A 24,916-nucleotide genomic window follows, 5' to 3' on the forward strand; every position below is an offset into this window, starting at 1 on the left:
GTTAACCAATTACCGACGAAATCACACATGAATAAAGGTCAATTTTTCAATTATATGGCAATTCATGATTGGATGACACGCTACATTTCTTGTTAGCACTGTTGCTTGTTAGGAAAAAAAAGAGTAAACCACCATTTGAGTCTGTTACATTAGTTCTTACATATAGTCCCTAGCTAAAAGCTAAAACTAAGGAAATTTTAAATAAGTTCCTGAAAATACAATCTGTCTATCACATTAGTCCAAAAATATAAGAAAATTGTGAATTAATGATAATATTAATAAATGTTTAGGGACCAAAATGGCAATAAGTAGTTATGTTTAAGGACTTAATGAATTCTAGAGACTTATTAGAAATTTCTTTAATTTCAAGGATGAATTTATGTGACAATGCATTACACTTTCACGAACCAAAATGATGATTCACTAAAGGCAAAAACTGTAACTGATACAAAGCAATTGAATTTCCAAACTGAACAAGGAATATTGAAGATTCCATTCGTAACATGAGGAACCCAAAAACTAACTAAAAAAGCAATTAAATTTCCAGCATAAGAGGTTTAGCTCAGTCATTATTTGAGTCTTTGCATAAAACAAGAACCCCACATGCATGCATCATGAAAGTCTAAATGCATTACGCATGTCATGTTTCAACCTTCGCCCATTTTCTCCACAACCGAACAAAACCAAAGACTAATTGATAAAACAGTGATGAAATCACAACGACAAGAACAAAGATAACAAGAAAAAAGAAATTAGAACCCCATCACCGAAAATTCACAAAATCAAGTTAAAATCATTAACAGCATACTCCAATCATTCTAGGAAAAGGTAAAGAAGCAAAACCCATTAAAGAAAACACCAAAAAAAAAAAGTGGGGTATTGATTAAAAACCCAAAAACAATTATTTTAAGTGAAAAGAAAAAAGAAAAGAAAAAATGAGAACCTGTGAAAGGACTCGAATTTTTTCGAGCTTGTCAACGAAGGTGGAGCCAGCCTCCCTCTGGAGAATGTCGTTGAGAAGGTTCCCTAGCAATTTACAGTCATCTTCGAAGCCCTGGAAGGAGATTTCCTCCGTCAGTGATGTCCGTTATTGTAATGTTCCCACACACACAACAAAAAACTTAACACACACAAAAAAAAACGAATACAGAAGAAGAAGAAAGAGAGTGAGAGAGAGGGTTAATATGTGTGTGGTTGAAGGAGTGAGTAGAGGAGAAAGTGGTGGCATATAATAAGGTGGCAAACAATAACTAACTGGCGCGGAGGAAGGGACCGTTGTGAAATTGTGACGTTTTACTTCCATCCACTTTATAGATTAATACATAAATTAACAATTCTTTTCTCCAATGTTTTAGGATCATATTATTATTATAATATTAATTTAAACTAAGGATTAAGTCTATACTTTTAATAATATTAATTTAAACTAAGGATTAAGTCTATACTTTAATATGCTTAAAATTCGAATGCATGAAAAATATTCATTTATGGTGTAACTTAGTCAACTGAGCACTGAATTGTTATAAATTTATTTGACGAGTTTGATTTTTATGAATTAAAAAAATTTATATATTAATCATAGTATGCTAGACTCATAGTATGCTAGACTCATAGAAAAATCATATTTTATAAGAAAGGTAATTTTTCATTATCAAAGTGCATTTGCAGTATTTAATAATAATAATAATAATAATAATAATAATAATATAACTCTAATTATATATTAATTAAAATATCTAGGTATATTATTGGTGTATTTTAAGTGTGTTAATAAATTATATTATTGGTTTATTTTAAGATAATATCTAGGTATAATTTGTTAACGTACTCATATTAAAAAAAACAAGTATATATACATTAGTAAACTGGAATATATTTTAAAAAAATTCAAAATGTTATTTTTTTGTCAAAATTTAAGCTTGAACATCTGAACCTAAGTGGCATTTTTTAGTTAAATTTTAAATGTAATTTTTGGTGATTAAAAACAATCATAAATTACAAAATAAAAATTAAAAGATCAAATCACAATTTGTGGCTGTACAACAACCACCACACACGTCCAAGGCAAGAGATTCAGATTGAGGGCCCAATTGGTGGCTAGAACAACGGTGTTGCTGGCAAAGTTCAATGTAATCACTGACAACACCATCATAGTCACCCAACGCATCATCAAGAAGCTTCCAATAGGGACAAATTTCAGGCTCACAAATTGCAAGTCCACCCCCGCAAAGCCTCCACCCTACACCCTCACAGATCTGGTTGTCGATGTAGAGGCATCCATCGGAGGAAGAGGCAGTGGTGCACAGTGTCAGGGTTGAGCCAACAGAGGAGGTGGAAGGGCCGACTTGATGAGGAGGAAGTCATCGTCGGAGTCCTAGATTTGGAGGGAGAGAGAAAGAGGGGAAGGCGAACCACTTGTCATCGAGGTTGTCATGGAGGTGAGAGGAGGAGGGACAAGGGCAATAAGGCTTCGGAGTAGAAACAAAGAGGACGAAGGGTAGAGAAAGAGAAGGAAGAGAGGCTGGGATCGTTGGATTAGAGAGAGAGAGAAAGAGAAAGGGAAAGAAAAAGAAAAAGTAGGATAGTGCCTAATTTTTAGTGGACACACATGAGAAACTTAGGTTCGGATTCGTCCAAACCTAACTTCGGGCCAAAAAATAACACATTTCTATTTTGTGAGAACGAAAAACATACAAAATTTTTTACAGAGATATATTCCAAACATTTTGACATTTATAAGAACAACAAATATATTTTAGTCTTATTTTTATTGTTAAAAAATGAGTAATGCTACTAACATACTCTTTAACACACTCCTTCATACACACTTTTCTCCAATGTGTTAAAATGTATTGAAAACTGCAAAATCAAGAGAGAGAAAGTCATTGAATACTATGTGGGACTCACTGAATTTTGTGATTTCAAATAAATTTCAACAAATGAGAGAATGTGTGTTCAAAAGAATGTGTGACCCTAACATTTCTCGTTAAAAAATATAGTAGTTTACATATGTAATTGTCCTTTAGTTTATGTTAATCTAAATTAAGAGTGATTTTTTTGTTCAAATGAAAGGATACTAGATGCTAATATAGACCTTCTAATTTTTAAGTGGGTCTATGTTAACATTCCCCATATATAGATAGATATATGAGGAATGTATCTTATATGAGGGTTAGAAGATTAAATTTGGACTGTCTAATCAAACATGAATGATCAAGATTTAATGTCATGTGACCAATTAACCACTTAAAAATTCATGTTATTTTTTTAATAAATCATGTGAATTTTTTAGATTAAACCTTAATACTCCACATATAAGATGTTTCCTCTTATTGGTATTGTTGTAAACTCAACGATGGTTTTTGATAAAACCGTTGTGCTTAGCTTTAAACCAAAGATTGTTTTGCAAAAACCGGTGTGTTAAGCTTCAAATCAAAGAAGATTCTATAAAAATCATCTTGAACACCTTCTTTTAAAGACGGTTTTTCAAATTAAAAAATATTAGTCAATTATTGTTTCATAAAATAAAATAGTAAACAAAATGAAAAATTATTTAAAATGAATTTTTGTAACCATTTTTCTGGCAATTTAATTTTTTTTAACCGACTTGACTTGTTCATCATCAATTTCTTTTTTTTAGTTTTTTCTTCTTGGGTTTTCTTGACCAATGACATGGACAATTCATGTGTTTTCCAAAAAATAAAATTATGGTTTTCATCAGTTTTCAATTGAATTGACTAATATTTTTTTATTTTTTCCTATATATTAATCAGAATATGCTAGACTCATAGAAAAATCATATTTTATAAGAAAGGTAACTTTTTAATTGTCAAAGTGCATTTGCTTTTATCATAGAAATATTGGAGTATTTGGTAATAATAATAATAATAATAATAATAATAATAATAATAATATAACTCTAATTATATATTAATTAAAATATCTAGGTATAACTTGCTAACGTATTCATATTAAAAAAAAAAACAAGTATATATACATTAGTAAACTGGTATAAACAAGTATATATACATTAGTAAACTGGTATATATATTAAAAAAATTCAAATATGTTATTTTTTTGTCAAGAGTTAAGCTTGAATGCATTTGAACCTAAGTGACATCTTTTAGTTAAATTTTAAATGTAATTTTTTCAGATTGAGGGCCCAATTGGTGGCTAGAACCACGGTGTTGCTAGCAGAGTTCTATGTCATCACTGACAACACCATCATCGTCACCCAACGCATCATCAAGAAGCTTCCAATAGAGGCCAACTTCAGGCTCACAAATTGCAAGTCCACCCTCGCAAAGCCTCCACCCTACACCCTCGCAAATCTGGTTGTCGATGTAGAGGCATCCATCGGAGGAAGAGACAGTGGTGCACAGTGTCAGGGTTGAGCCAATAGAGGAGGTGGAAGGACCGACTTGATGAGGAGGAAGTCATTGTCGGAGTCCTAGATTTGGAGGGAGAAAGAAAGAGGGGAAGGCGAACAACTTGTCATCGAGGTTGTCATGGAGGTGAGAGGAGGAAAGGCAAGGGGGCAAGGGCAAGAAGGGTTCGGAGTAGAAATAGAGACTGCGAAGGGTAGAGAAAGAGAAGGAAGAGAGGTTGGATTAGAGAGAGAGAGAGAGAGAGAGAGAGAAAGGGAAAGAAAAAGTAGGATAGTGTCTGGTTTTTAGTGGACACAATTAAAATATCTAGGTTCGGATTCGTCCAAGCTTAGCTTCGAACCAAAAAAACAACACATTTCTATTTTGTGAGGATGAAAAACATACTGAAAATTTTGCAAGGATAAATTCCAAACATTTTGATATTTATAAGAACAAAAAATATATTTTAGCCTTGTTTTTATTGTTAAAAAAAAAGAGAAATGCTACTAACATACTCTTTAACACACTCCTTCATACACACTTTCTCTTATGTGTTAAAATGTATTTAGTTGAAGAACAAGTTCCACAAAATCTTGAACCTACCAAGTGTGATGGTTGGGATTGGTATGAGTGGGATCATTTGCCACACCCTTTGGTTGGGCCTCTTGAGAAAATGGTCAAAGGAGCTTTCGACCCATTTCCAATTTGATTCTGGTAATTGGTAATGATTTTTTTGTGAGGATTCTTGGATAATCGTACGTTTGGGTTAGGTTTAATATGTTTTTGTATGGAATTTTTGTTTAGTCTAACTTATTGTGATGAAAACAATTATGGTTTGAATCGGCATTCAGGATGCACATAAACTTGCAAAATGTCTAATTCGGAAGCAATATTGATATTGTTTGAATTACATTCCATTTATTCAAACTTATTTATTAAAAATATTTTTTAAATAAAATAAATAGATTGTTTTATATTTTGAGATGTTTTAAACTGCTTTTGGTTTAAAAAATAATAATTTTCTACTTATTTTTTAGAAGTTAACTTTATATGTTTCTTAAAAAAACACTTATTTCACATTTTTTTAAAGTTTAAACAAACTGATCCTTAGTTAAATAATAAAACAATCAATTATTTTATGTTACAAATTAATGTAAAAATAAAAAAATAATTATAATTCAATTTTTTTAATATAAAAATTTAAATAACATTGAAGTCTAACTTTTGACAAAGAAAGAATATAATAAAAAAATTAAATTAAGAGGCGAAATTCATTTCATTATACATAACTATATTATTTGATGAATATTTTTTAATTTTTTTATTATTGTAATTAAGTTGTTTTTATTATACATATAAACAACAGGATTTTGGTTATTATACATATAAACAACAAGATTTTGGTTTTATATATATATATATACATCAAGTGTTAGATCATAAATTTTACTCTCAAAAAGTTCCAACATTATATTCATGAACATCAAATCCGTTATCTTCAAAATATCATGTGTCCAATCATTTCGTCTAAATGGATGGAATAAATCTAGTATTGTTTTCTTCTAAAGTCAATTCATTAGAAGACATTGTGGACATTTTTTTGGTACATTTAAGATCATGGTCATAGTTAAAAAAAACATGATTAAATCATTTTTTTCTACTGGCATTCCAATCTAGGAGCTTGTTTCGAATTTAAAATGGGAGAGAACCATGGCTTGAGACTTGGGAGCTTGAGGAACGAGAGTAAAATTGAAAGGAAATCTTAATATATATTTATACAAATCAAGTTAAGTCTTCAGCCAATGTTTCTCGCACAAACTTAAAAAAGGCTTTATGTATTTTTTTTTCCAATTTGTTATTGGAATTTTGGCAAGAGTATTAAATCCCTGAGGTAACAATAGCGATAAGTAGAGTCGTCTCTACAAGAACTTGTGCAATAATTAGGTTATTTAATAATAAATTTAATAGACTATGAATTTCAATGTGATTAAGTGATCAAAAGTAAAGTCTTAAAAAAAGTAACTATAAATAGAAATATCATAAGAAAATGGTTAAATTGTAATTTTAGAATTTTCTTAAGTCTTTTTTTTGAAAACTAAAGTAATCATTTGAAGTATAACTTGATTAAAAGAGATAAAAAAATTTCACAAAAACAAGTTTAAACGATGGAAACATATTTTAAAAAATAGAATATGTTTTTCAAACAAGATCAAATTCAAACACATCTTTTGATGTTGTTTGAAAACTTTTAGAACTTGAACTTCATTTATTAATCATAGGATTCGACAAATCCTAAAAGAATGTCTTGTGAGACAATTTCTGCGAAACGAATCTCAGACACAAAGTACTAAATGAAATCTTAAATGTCATCTTTAATATTGTATCAGATCATGACTTACTTATACTTCCGTCTGAAATATCAAACAGAAGATCATGAAGCATAATCTGATATCACATAAGACAAAACTTTTAACCTTTGTATTTATTTACATCTAATCAAAATAATTAAGGGTCTTGATTCGTCTTAAAATATATTTTGACTTAACAATAACAAAAAGTAAAGATAATTGCATAAGAGTAAAGAGTTAAAAAGGAAGAAAGTTAGGAATAGGAAAAATTGTCAAGGGTAAACCTTGCGTACCTTGAGTTCCTATGAAGATGGAACTTAGTAATGGAAAGGGCCCATCAAGGGTGAATCTTGGGTTTGTCGAGCCTTGGACCAAGGACGTGTTTGCCCTGGGTTTTGTACTTCCATGGAGTTGTGTCGAGGCTTACCAAGGACGGGCCTTGGATTTTGTAAACCCTTATGGATCATCAAGCGCAAAGGTTGGGTTTGATGAGTCTTGCGTGCAGTGCAAGTATTGTGCTCTTACATACACGCCTCTTACAAAGTGGCAGGTACTGGAGACACGGTGGTGTCTATCAGTGGGACTCACCAAAGGAGGACCTTGGGTTTCGCGAGCCCTTTGGAGGATTGACCAGGGAATTTTCCGATGGGTTTTGAGCACCGTACTCTTGCATACATTGCATACATATCACTCGCCATGGGTGGTATGCACTGAAGACGTGGTGATATGTTTCTGCATATATGTCACTTGCCGTGAGTGGCACACACTGGAGACTTGGTAGAGTGCTTGTGGGCATATGTCACTCACCGTGGGTGACATGTACTGGAGTCACAGTGATGCGCTCTTACATGTATGTCACTCGCTGTGGGTGGCACATACTGGAGTCGCGATGAAAATATGCTCTTGCATGTATGCCACTCATCATGGGTGACACACACTGGATACTTAGTAGTATGCTCTTGCATATATGCCTCTTACGAAGTGGCGCGTACTGGAGACTTAATAACGTGTTGTTACGTGCATGTCACTCGTCGTAGGAGGCATGCACTAGAGGCTTAACTAAATTCTCGTGCATATATGTCACTCGTCGTGGGTGACATATACTGGAGTTATATAGTATACGCTCTGCATGTATGTCACTCATCGTGAGTGACATATACTGGAGTCGTGATGCTTAGAAGGAGGGCTTCCCAAGGACGGACCTTGGGTTTTAAGAGCCTTGTAGGTACGACTATGGATGTTCTTGTCTTGATAAGAGACATGTCAAAAGGAAGTGATGCAAAATTTTATTCAATGTATTTAATTAAGTACAAATCCCCTTCATTACCCCAGATGTGCCACGTTAAAAACCCTTCAAACCAAAACCCTTGATTTTTCTACTTTTGGGACATAAGACTTGATTAGGGAAAAGACTACAACATTAGGTTTAAAGTGTAGGTCAGCTAAAGTAGAACTTCAGGTGGGTGGCATTCAACGTTCGTGGAATTACTTTGCCATCTAGCTCTTGTAGGCAGTACGCTCCATTGTCATGGTTGGTTGTGACCCTAAAGGGACCTTCTCAGTTGGGGCTAAGCTTTCCCGCTCTAGGATCTTTTTTGGCTTCCTCTCGGACTCGCCATACGAGGTCGCCAGGTTGAAAGGCTCATGATTGAACCTTTATATTGTATCTTTTGGTTGGCAACTTCTTCTCTAATCCTTGTCATTTCTTGGACTTTATCAATGATTTCAAGTTCCACCCTCATATTTTCTTCATTTTGTTGTTGCTGAAATAATAGTCTCCTTGTTGATGATTCCCCACCTTCTATGGGGATCATGGTGTCTGTGCCATATGTAAGTTGGTAATGAGTTTCGTTGGTGGTTGTTTAGGGTGTACAATGGTACGCCTAGAGTATGTTGTAGAGTTCTTCTTTCCATAGGCCTTTAGACTTGTCAAGTCTAGTACGCAGGGCCCTGAGAATGACTCGATTAGCTGCCTCTGCATGTCCGTTAGTCTAAGGATGTTCAACAGAGGTGACTAGGTGCTTGATCCCTATCCTTGTCAAGAAGTCTTCGTAAGTCTGAGCTTTGAATTGAGTGTCGTTGTCGTGACGATAGCATATGGGAGGTCGTACTTGGAGATAAGGTATTTCTAGGTGAACTTTTCCACCTCGCTGGCCATAATTTCCTGAAGTGGTCTTGCTTCTATCCACTTGGTGAAGTAGTTAATAATGACAAGTAAGTATTTCACAGCTCCTAGGGCCTTTGGTAGCAGTCCCAGTATGTCCATTCCCACATGGCGAAAGGGCAAGCGCCACATGGCGAAAGACCAAGGGGAGCTTAGACTGTGAAGGTTGTTAGGAGAAGTGCATGGAACGTCTGCAAACTCTTGACATCTTCGGCATCTCTTGGTAAAGTTGAGGGTGTCTATCCTAAGTGTTGGCTAGTAGTAGCCCGCTCGCACCGCTTTAGTGGCCAAGGAGCGTCCTCTGGTATGGAGACCGCAAATCCATTCGTGAAGTGCTCTCATGATGTAGTCTGTCTGTTGACTATTTAGGCACTTGAGTAAGAATGCTGTCAACCCTCTTTTGAATAGCTTGTCATCAAGGATGGCATAGTAATTGGCCTTACATTTGAGGTGTTGGGCTTCGTCCTCATTTGGCGATAGGACCCCCCAAATTAGGAAGTTCTTGTAGGAGATCATCTAGTTTGGTTACTTCTCTTCTCCTGCCATAATTTCCTCAGCATCTATGGTTGGAGTTTAAAGTGTCTCCTAGATGATTGTCTTGAGGTGCCAACACCTTCTTAATGCTAGCTAGCTTAGAGAGTAGGTCCACTCAAATGTTGCTTTCCCTGGGGATGTAATACATTTAGAAACACCCAAAATTGTTGATGAGAGACTTCGCTATGTGATAGTACTTGAGTAGTACTGTTTCCTTGGTCCGGTATATGTTGGCAACCTGTCCTTGGACAAGTTATGAGTCTATGTAGCTTCGTAGCCACTTGGCTTCAACTTTTCTTGCTAACTTTAGACCTGCAATGAGTGCTTCGTGGTTTGCCTGGTTGTTTGAGGCTCTGAAGTTGAGCTTGAGGGCTTGCTCTAGAGTGATATTGTCAAGGCCTTCGAGGATAGTCCCTACCCCGCTTCCTTTTACGTTGGACACACCGTCAACGAAAAGGATCCACCAGTCTAGGGTGGTTTGTCGTTTCCGACGAATTCTACCAAAAATTCAGTCATGAATTGCGTCTTCATGGGGTCGCGTGGTTCGTACTGGATGTCAAACTCTGAAAGTTCGATGGAGCAGGCCACCATCTTTCTTACGAGTTCAGGATTTCTCAAAAACCTGCTTGATGGGGTAGTTCGTCTTGACTACCACTTGATGACTCGGGAAGTAAGGCTTGAGTCGTTGGGCCAAGGGAATGAGTGTTAGCGCAACCTTTTCAATCATTTTGTAGCGTTTCTCGGTGTCATGGAGCATATGACTGGAGAAGTAGATAGGGAGTTAGTTCTTCCCTTCCTCTTGTATAGGGGCTGAGCTGACAACTTCGTCAATTACTGAGAGATACAAGAGCAAGGGTGCTCTTGGCCTTGATCGACTCAAAGATGGTAGTGTGGTTATGGTCTTCTTGAAAGCTAGAAAGGCTTGTTCACAAGTCTCGTTCCATTAAAAAGGCTTAATTTTCTTGAGCAGTTTGTAAAATGGTTTCGCCTTTTCGGTGAGCTTTGGGAAGAACCTAGACAGGGATGCTAGCCTACGTTGAGCTTCTGAACTTCTTGTATGTTGGTTGGGCTATGCATCTCCAGTATGACAGTGCATTTGTCGGGGTTAGCTTCAATCCCCTGGTGGGTGATCATAAAACCAAGGAACTTGTCGCCGCCTACTCCGAAAGTACACATTTTAGGGTTAAGGCGCATTCGTATTTTTGTAGTTCCCCGAAGACTTCTTCCTTGTCCGCCACATGTTGGGGTATGCTTTGAGACTTGAAAACTATGTCGTCCACATGTACCTCGACATTTCATATGATTTTTGTTTGAAGACTCAGTCCATCAGTCGTTGGTATGTCGCGCCTATGTTTTTTAGGCCGAAAGGCATGACCCTTTAGTAAAATTTGGCATCTTCAATGATGAATATTTTTTTCTCCTCGCCTGGAAGATGCATTCTAATCTAGTTGTATCAGGAATAGGCTTCTAGAAAGCTTAGCACCTAGAACCCGAATGATCTATCGACTAGCCTGTCGATGCTGGATATAGGGTATGCATCTTTGGGGCATGCCCTGTTCAGTTCAATGTAGTCGATGCACATGCGCCATTTGCCGTTGGCCTTTTTGATCATGACGACATTGGCGAGCTAGGTACATAACCTAACCTCTCTGATGAAGTTTGCGTGGAGTAGCTTGTCAACTTTTTCTTTGACAGCTTTATGCCACTTTTCTCTCGTCTTCCTTTTCTTCTATGATACTTGTTTGGCCTGGGGCCAGATAGCAAGTTGGTGGAAGATTATGTCAAGGTGGATTCTTGACATTTCAGATGGTTGCGAGGCAAAGAGATCAATGTTTTTGCGTAGCATGTCAGCAAGGCACCGGTATTCATGAGCGGAGAGGTCTCTATTAAGCCATGTGCACTACCCCAATTTAGGTCTAAGTTGCAACTGCGCAAGATCTTCAATGGGTTTCAGGCCTCTATTGAAGGTGTCATATCGCGGATCTATGTCAAATTCACCCCCAAGCTAGCTTGGTAGACAGTTAAGGCTCGAACATGAGACCCTTCATCCACTGTCATGACTTGTGTGCATTCAGCCACTATAGGGTGAGGCATGGCAGGCTCCTGAATGGGAGGATATGGTGCTACCTTCAGGCTCTCTGCATAGCACTGGCGTGCTTACTTTTGGTCAGCCTTAACTATTACAATCTCCCATGTCAGTGTAGGGAATTTCGTTGTCAAATGGGGCATGGAGGATATGGCTCCCAATCCTTGAGTGTCTTTCTTCCTATTAAGGCAAAGTATGATGTGGTCGCGTCAACCAGTAGATATCTGATGGTGAAGCTCCTAGAGAGCTTGCCCTGACCGAAGGTGGTCCATCAAGTCCACATAGCCTCGGGTTTCGACTCTCTCGCCTATAAAGTCGAGGAATGGACTTGCGTAAGGGTGGACAATGTCGAGTGAAACCTCGAGTCTCTGGAATGTTTTTCAATACAGGATGTTAGGGAAATTGTCCTGGTCGATGAGGACCCTAGACACCATGAAATTCACTATGATGATGGAGACAACCACCGGGATTGTCTTGGTTGATGAGATTGATGCCCCTGAAGTCCTTGTGCCGTAAAGGTGATAGGAGGGACACTTCGCTATAGGAGGTGTCGACAAAATTAATGTTGATGTCCCAGATAGTGTGTAGGTGCTGCTTTCGGGACTGGTTGGACTATCCTTCATAGGAAAAGCCTCTAGCGATGGTGTTGATTACACCTCTGATGTGCTGGCGGATTCCTATTCTGGTGAAGGTGGTCGCTCGTGCCGCTGTGGTTGTTGTCTCTGTCTACCTCGGTCTTCCACTCTTCTCCTGTCTACTTCTTGGTTCTTGTGTTGCTCCTCTTGATGTCCTTTAGGCCTTGCTCCTGCCTGGTAGTGGTCTGGTCTCTTAACAAACTGGGCTAAGTATCCAGCCTGTATAAGTTCTTCGATCTTGCCGTTCAAGGCCCAACAATCTTTGGTGTTGTGTTCAATACTGCGGTGAAACTTGCAGTACTTGGTTGCGTCTGACCCTGGCCTCAGAGATTTCATTTGGGGTAGCCGGACAGGTACCTCCAGGTCGAAGGCTTCCTCAAGAATCGTGGTACGATTGGCCGTCAAGGGTATGTAACGCTCATACCGGGCCTTTTGGAGAGAGGTTGGCACTTGTCTAGCTTGTGCCTCTTATCTGACTTGTGCAAGTAGGTCTTGGTGTTTGCTTTGCACCTTTCACACTTTTGTTTGACTTGGTAGACTTCATTCCAGAATTTGGACATTTCTTCTATCTGGATGTAACCCTTGGCTCGTTCGTGCGGCTCATCCATGCTACCAGGTAGTTTTTTGCACAAATTATCTACGAACTTGCTAGGGTGTAGTGCGAGAAGCATGGAATGCAACTTTATCTCAGTGTTGAGATTTCGGATCTGGACGACTGTGCGCCCAAATTTGCCAATGAACTTTCTGAGGGATTCATCGTCTGCTTGTCGTAGACTGGCCAAGGCAGCCAAGGTCATGCAATGAGACCTACTGGTGGCGTACTGCACACTGAATCGTTCGATGAGGGTGTCGAAGCTATCTATGGATCTTGGTGGGAGTCCACCATACCATGTCAATGTTGCTCCCTCGAGGGATATAGGGAAGACACGACATAGAATTGTGTCGTCATTGGTGTAAAGGTTTGTCTATGTTAGGAAGGCGTCCAAATGCTCGTCTGGATCTGTTGTCTCATCATACCGCTCGAGGTTAAGTGATTTTCACCCCAAGGGTATGTCTACCTCCATAACGCGGTCGATAAAAGGATGTCAATGGACAGTCTGTGTTGTTGGACGATGCATGAGAGAGACTCGGATCGTCTGCAGTGTTGCTTGAGCGTTGGGGGTGTGATTCCCCTATAAGACTTTTTATGTTATGTTCACTTAACCAAGTCGTGTGTGCCTCGTTTAAACGAGTTTATTAGAAATGCCTAATGCTATGAACCCACTTGTAGTATAAAAAGGTGGCCTAAAACACAAAGCAACGGTTCCAAAGTTTATGAATTCCAAGGCACAAAGGTAAGAGAGAGTTGTGTGCTGGTTTCCATGCTTAGAGATTCATCCCTAATTGTCTGTTTATTAATTTTTCTTTTCCCATGGTTATGAGTAGCTAAATCCTTTGTTTGTTGGGATTTAATGTAATTGGATACTGCTCACATGTAATTATTGTATTTTCCTTATTCAATAAAGTACTATTATTGTTTCTCTTCTATATTTATTATTTTTTCTTGGTCTGATCATCTTATTGCATGATTCTCTCTATTCAATTGCTTTGCAAAATTAAATTGGATTGAGAACAAAAGAGATCAACCAATGAACTTTATGCCTAGGGATAGGGTAACGATTATTGGTTATCATTTAAAACCCTAGTTCATATTGTTGGTCAATTGATTATATTACTCAAGGGATTGATAGTGCAATCAAGACACTTTGGTTTTCTCACTTAAAAGATTAAGGTTAGCAAAAATTGCAGGTTAATGAAAATATATGCTTAATTGAATAGGAATAATTTGTAATGCATGTTACGTTAACCCAATGAAGTTAATCTCCAATGATTTCATCCATTGATACAAACCAAGTTTTCTGGGCACACCAAGTGTTTGAAAAAAATCAACAATCAACTTTATTCCTTTTTAACTCTTTACTCTTATGCAATTGTCTTTACTTTTTGTTATTGTTAAGTCAAAAGATATTTTAAGATGAATCAAGACCCTTAATTATTTTTATTAGATACAAATAAATACAACGGTTAAAAGTTTTGTCTTATGTGATATCAGATTATGCTTCATGATCTTCTGTTTGATATTTCAGACAGAAATATGAATAAGTCATGATCTGATACAATATTAAAGATGACATTTAAGACTTCATTTAGTACTTTGTGTCTGAGGTTCATTTCGCAGAAATTGTCTCACAAGACATTCTTTCAGGATTTGTCGAATCCTATGAAGAATAAATGAAGTTTAAGTTCTAAAAGTTTCCAAACAACATCAAAAGATGTGTTTTACTGTGATAGATCTACTTTGACTAAAAGGAACTGATTTTTTGTTATAGTGATCAACACGAAAGCCAATCATAGTGGTTTTCCTACATGAAGCAGGATATGCGTTTAATGCAAGCATTAAATGATCTAATAACCACAAGCTTCAGATGCAAGCTCAAAGGAAAATTATAATCGTTTAGAAACAACAAACACTTGAAAATGAAAACCTATAAATACTAGATGCTTTGAAGAAATGAGTAACGAACCTACACGCTATCATTCAAATTCTTTATGTAGAAAACTCTTTGTATATTCTTATAAAGTTTGAAAAGCTCTCAAAACATCTTGAATACTCTAAGACAAAAAACTAAATGCTTAGATTTCACATTTGTTTGTAAGATGATTAAGATTTAATCAGTTAGCAAATCAAACAACATATCTTCTGATTTGTATAGAACCAACAGTGGCTTGGTAGGACAAAGAATATTCGGTTGTTAAAGCTTGGCGATAAACTTTGTTGTGAGAGCTAAAAGTAACAGTGACAAATACTTGTAACTTTTGTGAAATTAGTGAAACTTGATTGCTAACCAAAAACTGAACTTAGTCTGAATGGTAGAGACAAACCAATATAAATATGGGTCTTACTTTCTTTTTAGTTATCTTTTGTCTTAAACTGACATAGTGTTTGAATTTGATCTTGTTTGAAAAACATATTCTATTTTTTAAAATATGTTTCCATCGTCTAAACTTGTTTTTGCGCAAATTTGTTATCTCGTTTTATTAAGTTATACTTCAAATGATAACTTTAATTTTCACGAAAAAAGACTTAAGAAAATTCTAAAATTACAATTTAACCCCTTATGATATTTCTATTTGTAGTTACTTTTTTTAAGACTTTACTTTTGATCACTTAATCACATTGAAATTCATAGTCTATTAAATTTATTATTAAATAACCTAATTATTGCACAAGTTTTTGTGGAGACGACTCTATTTATCGCTATTGCTACCTGAGGGATTTAATACTCTTGTCAAAATTCCAATAACAAATTGGAAAAAAATACATAAAGTCTTCGTTAAGTTTGGGCGAGAAACATTGGCTGAAGACTCAACTTGATTTGTATAAATATATATTAAGATTTCCTTTCAATTTTACTCTCATTCCTCAAGCTCTCAAGCCATGGTTCCCTCCCATTTTAAATTCGAAACAAGCTCCTAGATTGGAATGCCAGCAGAAAAAAATGATTTAATCATGCTTTTTTTAACTATGACCATGATCTCAAATGTACCAAACAAATGTCCACAATGTCTTCTAATGAATTGACTTTAGAAGAAAACAATACTAGATTTTGTCCATCCATTTAGACGAAATGATTAGACACATGATATTTTGAAGATAAAGGATTTGGTGTTCATGAATATAGTGTGGGATATTTTTTAGAGTAAAATTTATGATCTAAAACTTTATATATATATATATATAACCAAAATCCTGCTGTTTATATGTTTAATAAAAACAACTTAACTACAATTATAAAAATTAAAAATATTCATCAAATAATATAGTTATGTATAATGAAATGAATTTCTCCTCTTAATTTAATTTTTTTAACGTTTTTTAACTTTACCAAAATATTCTTTCTTTGTCAAAAGTTAGACTTCAATGTTATTTAAATTTTTATATTTAAAATATTGAATAATTAATTATTTTTTATTTTTACGTTAATTTGTAACATAAAATAATTGATTGTTTTTATTATTTAACTAAGGATCAGTTTGTTTAAACTTTAAAAAAATTATGAAATAAGTGTTTTTTTAAGAAACATATAAAGTTAACTTCTCAAAAAGAAGTAGAAATTAATATTTTTTAAACCAAAAGCAGTTTCAAACATATCAAAATATAAAAAAATCTGTTTATTTTATCTAAAAAATATTTTTTAATAAATAGGTTTGAATAAATGGACCCTAATTCAAACACTATCAATGTTGCTTCTGAATTAGACGTTTTACAAATTTACGTGCATCCTGAATGTCATTCAAACCATAATTGTTTTCATCACAATATGTTAAACTAAACAAAAAATTTCCAAGAATCCAAGAATCCTCACAAAACAAAATCATACCAATTACCAAAATCAAATTGGAAATGGGTCGAAAGCTCCTTTGACCATTTTCTCAAGAGGCCCAAACAGAGGGTGTGACAAATGATCCCACTCGTACCAATCCCAACCATCACACTTGGTAGGTTCAAGATTTTGTGGAACTTGTTCTTTAACTACATCCACATCCACCATTGCCCTCATGAAAATGGTCACATAGTGACACTTTTTTGGCTGCTCTAACATAGTTTGTTACTGTCAAAATCTGAGTTTCCTATGTCCAACTATGTTTCCTCTTTCACTTCTCTTGCAGCGCATTCCTCAAAACTCTCCTGAAAAATTAAAATGCCCCCAAATTAGTTAGATAAAATAAATTTAATTAACAATTTGTTATATTTATACTATCATTTAAGAGTTTAATATCTATGTAATAATAGAATAAATCAAACTTACCATACCTGATGAATTGTGATTAGATGATTCTATAAAATATATTACACTATCTATGCATAATTCTTTTCTCATCATTTAATTATTAAACAAAGTACTATATTTTTTTAGTTATCTACAATAACAGTAATGGAGTTTAAACATAAAACATCATACAAACTTAATAACTTTCCTTTCACCCAGCTAACCTTGGTGGGTTTTAATTATAAATGATAATTTTTAATTTTATTTTATAAAAATTACTTTAAAAATAATGCTTAGAGTAACTTTAATTAAAAAGTATTAGGAACATAATCATCTAATTCTAACACATTTTTTATTTAAAATTTATTAAAAATTTAAAAAGTAAAACTCTTTTAAAAAAATAGTTCATAATAAAGATTATGTTTAAAAGAATATTTAAAAAAATATATTACTAACATGTTTTATTTAATTAATAATACAATTTTGTTTTACTAATAATAAAGCATCAAAATTACTAATAATAAAGCATCAAAATTAAACTAAACACAAATAAAATTTGCACTTAAAAAAAATAAGCTGCACTAACTAAGGTCAGTTTAATAATAATAAAAATTCATAATTTATATAAAATTCTAAGTTATTTTTACGCCCATATTAAGTTCAAATAATAATAATAATAATAATAATAATAATATAAAAACAAAACTAAGCATTACTCGATTATTTCGTTTTCAAAATGTTTGACGAAAAAAAAACATAATATGAGAGAGAGTAAGGGAGTGACCGAATTCGAGGTGGCCGCCTAGAAAGGTGAAGGTGGCGTTGCCGACAGCGGAGCGGCAACGACCGAGGAGGATCAATCTGCCCTTCAAGAGGAAGACGACAACCACCACCCGCAGCTCCGACTCGCCACTTTGTTTTTGTTCTCTATTTCTTTTAGGCTCTTGTTTCACCACATTGTTACTATGTTGCTAGTCAACACTCAACTTCTGCAGTGTTGAATTATCCAATATGTGAATGACATGTGGTCTAGTGGTTGTTTTTCTACGAACATGTGTAAACAAATTAATTGTTAGATCAAAATTAATTGTTACAAAATTTATTATCTAAATTTTCATGCGCATTAAATATTAAAAATCTTAGTATTACATATAGTGACATTAATTATTTTATAATATAATTGATTTATTAGTTTAGTTGGTTAAAGTGTTGTGCTAATAACACAAAACTCGAAGGTTTGATTCTTGTTTGGGTCATTAATTTTAAATTAATTTGTAAAACATTTTTGAAAAAAAAATAAAAATAAAATTATTTGAACCACTTATGGATTGGACAATCCTTAAGCTTCAACACTCGTTTGATGGGTGCACCATCTCTTATGCTGGGTGCGTGTAACAAAGCCCCATTATGGAATGGACATCCATCAACTACCATAGAATGGACTTAATTTAGTTTATTGGGACCGATAATAATAGTCGTTTACAACACTTGTCATAAACTTGTAAAAATAAATGTAATAAATTTTGTAGGGAGATAATTACATTATTTTAAAAATTAATATATAAGTATATTTTCCTTCAATTATACATTGTCGTATATGATAAAATTGTTGATTTTAATAATAATTATTTTAAAATCATATTGATAATATTTTTTATTAATCAATAATGTTAATACAAATATATATTTACTTAACTTACATTTAAAAGATTTTTTAAATGACCTATAGTTTTACCTTTTAACCAAATAAGTTTTTTTTATAAAATTTTATGCATAAGGTTAACTTTTTTTATATAAAAAAAAAAGTTTGGCTTAACCTAGGCTCTATATAGGATAGACCATAGGCTTGTATGGAGCAGTTTGATGTATTCTTTTTGCTACAAACTAGATCTTGATAAAAAAAAATGTATATATTTAAAATTCAATAGTACCATCCATAAAAAAATTCAGTAGTACCTTAAACAATATTATTTTCTATAAAAGAATTGTCGTTCTTGTGAAACCAGAAACAAAACACTCAGAATTCTTGTGAAACCAAAAAACAAAAAACTTAGATGAGTAGATACCCTTTTTTTAGTCTTGATGGAACTGGATATAATAATTGATTTGAAGGACTTCATTTAACCCCATTTTAAATAATATAAGAAAAAATAAAAAATCTTAGTCAATTCAATTGAAAAATCTGCACCAGTCCTCGATTTGGCCGATTGCACCAAATTGGCTCTTAGCAAAGTTAATTCTGAGACCAGATACCATTTCAAAGCTTTTGAGAATAGCCTTAATAACTGTGACATTATCCATAGATGGTTCCCCAAAGAAGATAGTATCATCAGCAAATTGTAGTCTTGACTGGGATCTTTTTCTTTCCCACCATAAAACTGTGGTAGCAGTTTTTGGAAACAGCTGCCCTCATCATGCCTGTCAAGCCTTCAGCAACTAGGTCAAACAAAAAGGGAGCCAATGGATCCCCTTGTCTCAAGCCTCTTTGAGGTTTAAATTCAGAAGTAGGACTTCCATTCACTAGTATAGATATTGATGTTGATGAAAGACACCCCTTAATCCAGCCAATCCACTTTTCATGAAACCCCATTCTTCTCATCATGTAAAAGAGGAAATGCCAAGACACAGAGTCATATGCTTTTTCAAAATCAACTTTGAACACCAAACAAGGTCTTTTAGATCTCCAAACCTCCTCAACAATCTCATTAGCAATTAAAACTCCATGAAGCAACTGTCTGCCTTTAACAAAAACTGATTGCCTTTCATCTATGAGATGATTCATAACCTTGCTAAGCCTATTTGATAGTACTTTGGCAATAATTTTGTAGACACAGCCTATTAGAGATATTGGTCTGAAATCACTAATAAGTTGAGGGTCCTTGATCTTGGGGATAAGAGCAATGAATGATGAGTTGAGACCCTTGGGGAAGACTGCATTCACATAAAATTCTAAGAAGAACCTAAGGAACTCAGGTTTCAGCTCCTTCCAGAAGTGCTTAATGAAGCTAAAATTAAGCCCATCAGGCCCTGGGCTTTTTTCACTGCCACAAGCCCACACTGCACTAGATATCTCCTCCTCTTTGAAGGGTTCCACCAACATCTCACTTTGGATTGAACGCAAGACATTAAAAGAGACCCCATCTAAGTTGGGTTTGTGCAGGTAAGGTTCAACAAATCTGCCTTTAAAATGCTGAAGAACTGCATCCTTAATGGCAGCAGGGTTTTCTACCCAACTACCATTAATTTGCATCCCCCTCAAGGCATTCCTCCTTCTGCTGGAATTAATGATTTTGTGGAAGTAGGAAGTGTTGCTATCTCCCTCTTTGATCCACTTACATCTAGACTTCTGTCGCAATATTGATTCATGAAGAATAGAATGCTCCCAAAGGTCAGATTGGGCTTTCTTGAGCTCTTGAACTTGCTGATCAGTAGGTTGAGCTGTGAGGGAATTCTCCAAGTCATTCAGCTTATTATGCTGGATTAGCTTCACCTTGTTGCCCAAGTCTACACAATTTTCTTTGCTCCAGGTTTTTAACCTTTGCTTAATTTTCATTTCAAGGCATATCCCCCCCCATCCCATAGGCTGATTAGCAAACCAGCAGTCCCTCACCACCTTATTGAAGTCCTTATTGTGCAACCAAGCATCAAAAACCCTAAAAGGCTTAAGGCCCCAATCAATATTTTTAGAATTCAAAATGATAGGGCAATGATCTGAGTAGTTCCTTTCAAGGTTGTGTTGGGAACTATCAGGCCACTTGGATACCCAATCATCAAAGACCAGCACTCTGTCTAACTTGCTCTTACAAGAACCATTAGGCCTAACCCAAGTAAAGGGCTTGCCCAAGCAAGGAATATCATCTACCTCCATTTCAGCGAGCCACTCATTAAATTCAGCTATAAGATTAGTGTCTGCATTACAAAGAGTGCTTCCCATTCTTTCAGCTGGGTGTTTAATGCAGTTGAAGTCCCCTACAAGGCACCAGCACTGAACCTGGGACTGATTCTTCATTAAATATAGCCTCTGCCATAACTGTCTTTTGCTTTCTAGCTCACAAGAAGCATAGATATTAGCCACCACTACCCTCTGACTTTCTACCAGCCATACCCCCTCCAACATGATGAAACCCCTTTCAGCTATTTTAATATCAACCTGGAAGTTATTGTTATTCCTGACACAGAAAAGCCCCCCAGCTGTATTGACCGCAGGAAACCATTTCCAATCAAAGTCTGACTGACCCCACAGAGCCTGACAAAGTGCCTTGTCAATGGAATCCCTCTTTGTTTCTTGCAAACAAAGAAGATCTATCTTATGCTTCCCAACCAAATTCCTGACCCAACCCTCTAATGTTATAGGATAGGATATTCATTTATGAGGTTTCCTATTCCCCAACTCCTTAGCTTCTTTTCTGTCTCTACACTCCATAGAAGCATAACTGTGAAGGAAATGTAGGTTATCTGTAACTGTCTCCATGCCTAAGTTTTCTCCGAGATGCCATAATTGTTGAGCCTCTTGCAACACCTTATCACTGCACTCAATTATGCTTTTTAACCTCCTTTCTGAGTCCACGTAACTCTGATTTTTGACCTTATCCTGATTGGCAAGTTGATCTGCTAGAGCCTGGATGCCATCTTGAAGTTGAGGATGCTTTTCCTCAATCTGTGAGAGTCGGGCCTTAAAGAGAGAGTTTTGTTGTCGAAAGTAAACTTTAGAATACTTGTCTGGATTCTCTTTTATGGATTGGATTACAGGTAGGGATTCCTCCTTATGGCACCCGTCAGTTTTCAAAATTGGGCCTAAATCATTACTTAGCCCACCCTCTTTTTGATTTTGCACAGCTTGCACCCCCAAAAGCTCAACTGGGTGGATGTCTTCTTTATTACACCCTCCTGGAGTCGAAATTGGGCCCTTAATGCAACCTGGCCCAATTCCTTGTTGAATCTCCCCCGATAAAGAAGGAGAGAGAGACTGCGTGACATGTCCCTCTTCTTCCCCAATAAAGGTCTGGTCAGCAGCTACTTTCGCTCCACCATTCAAATACTTTCCCTCTATGTGATTCCTGTGCCTTTGATCATCCTGTAGGGTATTATAGCAGGTTACCTCTTTGGTGTTAGCAGCTTCCTCTTCTGTTCCTGCGAAGCTGTCCCCTAGGTTGAGCTTACCAAAGCTAGAGCCTAGCATACCTTCTACAGTGCCTTTTGACTTTTCTTTGGGTGTAACGTCTGCCTGGATATTACCTAGGGGTCTAAGATCACAGCAGCGCACATCGGTCCCTCCTTCTGCCCGTTGGGTACGAGACGGAGACAATTTCTGGTTGGGCAGCTCCGACGAGAAGGAGAAATTGGTATTAGTGTCGTCAAGAACATCGCCAACCTCCCCACCGTCGTCCGATGTTATCATCTCCGACCACCCATCGGACGACGAGCTTCCTTTCCGGTTCGACCCACCTTCGAACCCTGTCTCTTCCACAATCCATACCCGATACTCAAGCTCCCCCACACGGACGATGACCTCCGACCTTATCAACGGCGGAAGCGGTGTCCGCACCAATACTCGAGCCCGGTCCAATCGTCGGCGGTCCTCTGTGTCATCGTCTGACTCGATGACATCCGAAGGTTGACAAATAGTTTACAATCGTTGATGAAGATGTTGTCCAGTCTCACCTCCAATCCTTTTGCATCCGAGACTCCCTTGAACCGCATGAACCTGTATCTCCTGCCATGCTTGTTGAGCCTTTTAGCGATGTATACTTCACGTACGTCACCCCAGTTTTTGAAGTGCCTCCATAGCAACTCTTCATTAGCTTCGTCGGGGAAATGGGTGAAATAAAAGGAGGTAATGTCGGCATTGTTCCTCCAGTTAAGGCGATAGTGTTTGTTGTTGTCCCCTATCTCCAGATTTTGTGATTGTCTTCCCGCTAAAGAGGATTTCTGCATAACCTTCATTGATCTTCTGCTTACCACCTTAGTCCAGTTTTCTTCCTCAGCGTAGTCATTGTCCCTTCCGAAAATGTTGACTCGTCGCCCTCCATATGGTTCTTCCCTTCAATCCATACTCCTCCATCTCCTTGAAGGGGAACCGTTTGGAGTTCTTCTGTTTGTGCTAGTCCTCGCCGTGTTTCGATACTGCTTCACACTCGTCCTCGCCGTGTCTGTTTCGCTCCATCTCTCATTTCTTCTGTCTCTGTCTGTCACTCTCCTTCTCTCGCTCTCTCTCTCTCTCACTCTCCCTCTCTCTCTCTCTCTTTCTCTCTCATCTTTTTTTGTGAAGTGGTCTTGTAGGTGTGTAGTATGATAGATGCATTCTGGTTGAACAACTCTTGAGCAAGAAAATCAACCACTCCTTGGAAGCTCTGTTTACGTATCAAGGAGGAATGTTGAAGTGCTAATACACAGTTTCAGTCGCATGTTCTGTTCTAGATATTTTGATAAGGGGTATGAGCTTAATTGAAATTAGGAAAAAGATATGTATGATTAATTGAACCAGTTGATGTTTGTAATATTTGCTGATATAGGCAGTTATAGAAGGAGTTTCAGTCCTTATTTTGGGTAAATTTGTATCAAAGTTTGAATTGACTTTTAGCTGGCTTTGAACTTCCTCAAAGTGTAGTGTACTAGCCTTGGTTTACACCATAAACTAAGTTCATAGATCTAGAGTTTAACTTTAAACCTAAAAAGAAAAAAACCAAGTTATAGGTAATGTAACCAGTCAAAGTTGTAGACTAAAGTTATGCAAAATAAACTCTCAAACTTCAATCAATAATATTGAAAAATGAAAAGAAGCTCAAAATAATTTAAATATCAACTTCTTTCCTTTTCTTAAAATGAAAAGTTTTACCATCCTACTGGATATAGAGCTTGTAAAGCTTTGCTATGTATAACAATCTCACCTCTATACTGGGAGGAACCAGTGGTCTCTTCCCTTTCAACTCTCTAGTTAAGAAGTCCAGTTTCTTTTCTTCATCCCATTCACTGTACGTGCCCATATCCAAATACCTTGTAATTGCATCAATGGTTTCAGCATGTCTGCTTGATTCCTGTCACACTGCTAGTTTCAGGCCACAACTGATTATCCAAACAATAATGAACAAAAAACTTTGAAACATACCTGACGCAAGTCAAGCTTCATTAACACCATGCCAAAAGTAGCAACTCTTCGAATCAGATCAGCTAGTCGACCATCAGCTAGCACCCCAGATCCACATAATTGCTGGAGAAATGTAGAGCTAAATGATAATTCTGCACAATATTAGAGGGTAAAAGGGTAGAAAAGAAAGAATACCAAAGATTCATAACAAAGGAGAAGAGGTTCCAAAAGCTGATATTTTGTTTCATAATAATCCATAGGATCATGTTTAGATGGACCATGTCGATAAGAATCTCCAACCGTCTACGAGTTCTCAGAAGCTAAACACATGGAACGAAAGATAATATTACCGGTTATTAAGGCAATATATAAAATCTGCATATTCAATAAAAATGTAGATGTGATTTAGTTTTAATGGCACCCCAGGATACAAATCCTCCACAGACAATATTCAAATCAAAACTAGGAAAATATATTTTCATACTATACATATCCTAACGTATATATGGTTCTATCTATATAATCATCTTCACTGTGAAAGCCGTGGAACAAAGCAAATAGGATTGATCTCAAGATTAGTACATTTAACAGTCTTTGACCAAAAAGCAATATGATTTCATCATATCCAGGAACGTTCCTAATAATGCATATAAATTAATGATCCATGTGTCTGCTATCTGTCATTCTACACAAAGACATTTTGCAATTGAATTTCAAATCCGTAGTGCCAAGGCTCAAGTTCAAAAGTCCTTCACTCTTTATCTACAAATAATACAGAAAATATCAATATATGCTGAAATCAATCTCGTAGAGCTTTATTTGCCACAACGTTTTCTACAATAATATCAATCCTTAGTGGTTCGGCTGACTTAATTTCATAACCACGT

At 36.0% G+C, this 24,916-nt stretch overlaps 1 pseudogene; it reads right to left on the reverse strand.

The window, feature by feature from the left end:
- Positions 1 to 52: 52 nt before the first annotated feature.
- LOC102670308 (phosphoenolpyruvate carboxylase 4-like) overlaps positions 53 to 24,916 on the reverse strand; it is a 32,541-nt pseudogene continuing 7,677 nt past the window's right edge.

Source organism: Glycine max, chromosome 2, assembly GCF_000004515.6.
Source record: "Glycine max cultivar Williams 82 chromosome 2, Glycine_max_v4.0, whole genome shotgun sequence".
In the NCBI taxonomy this organism is placed as follows: domain Eukaryota; kingdom Viridiplantae; phylum Streptophyta; class Magnoliopsida; order Fabales; family Fabaceae; genus Glycine; species Glycine max.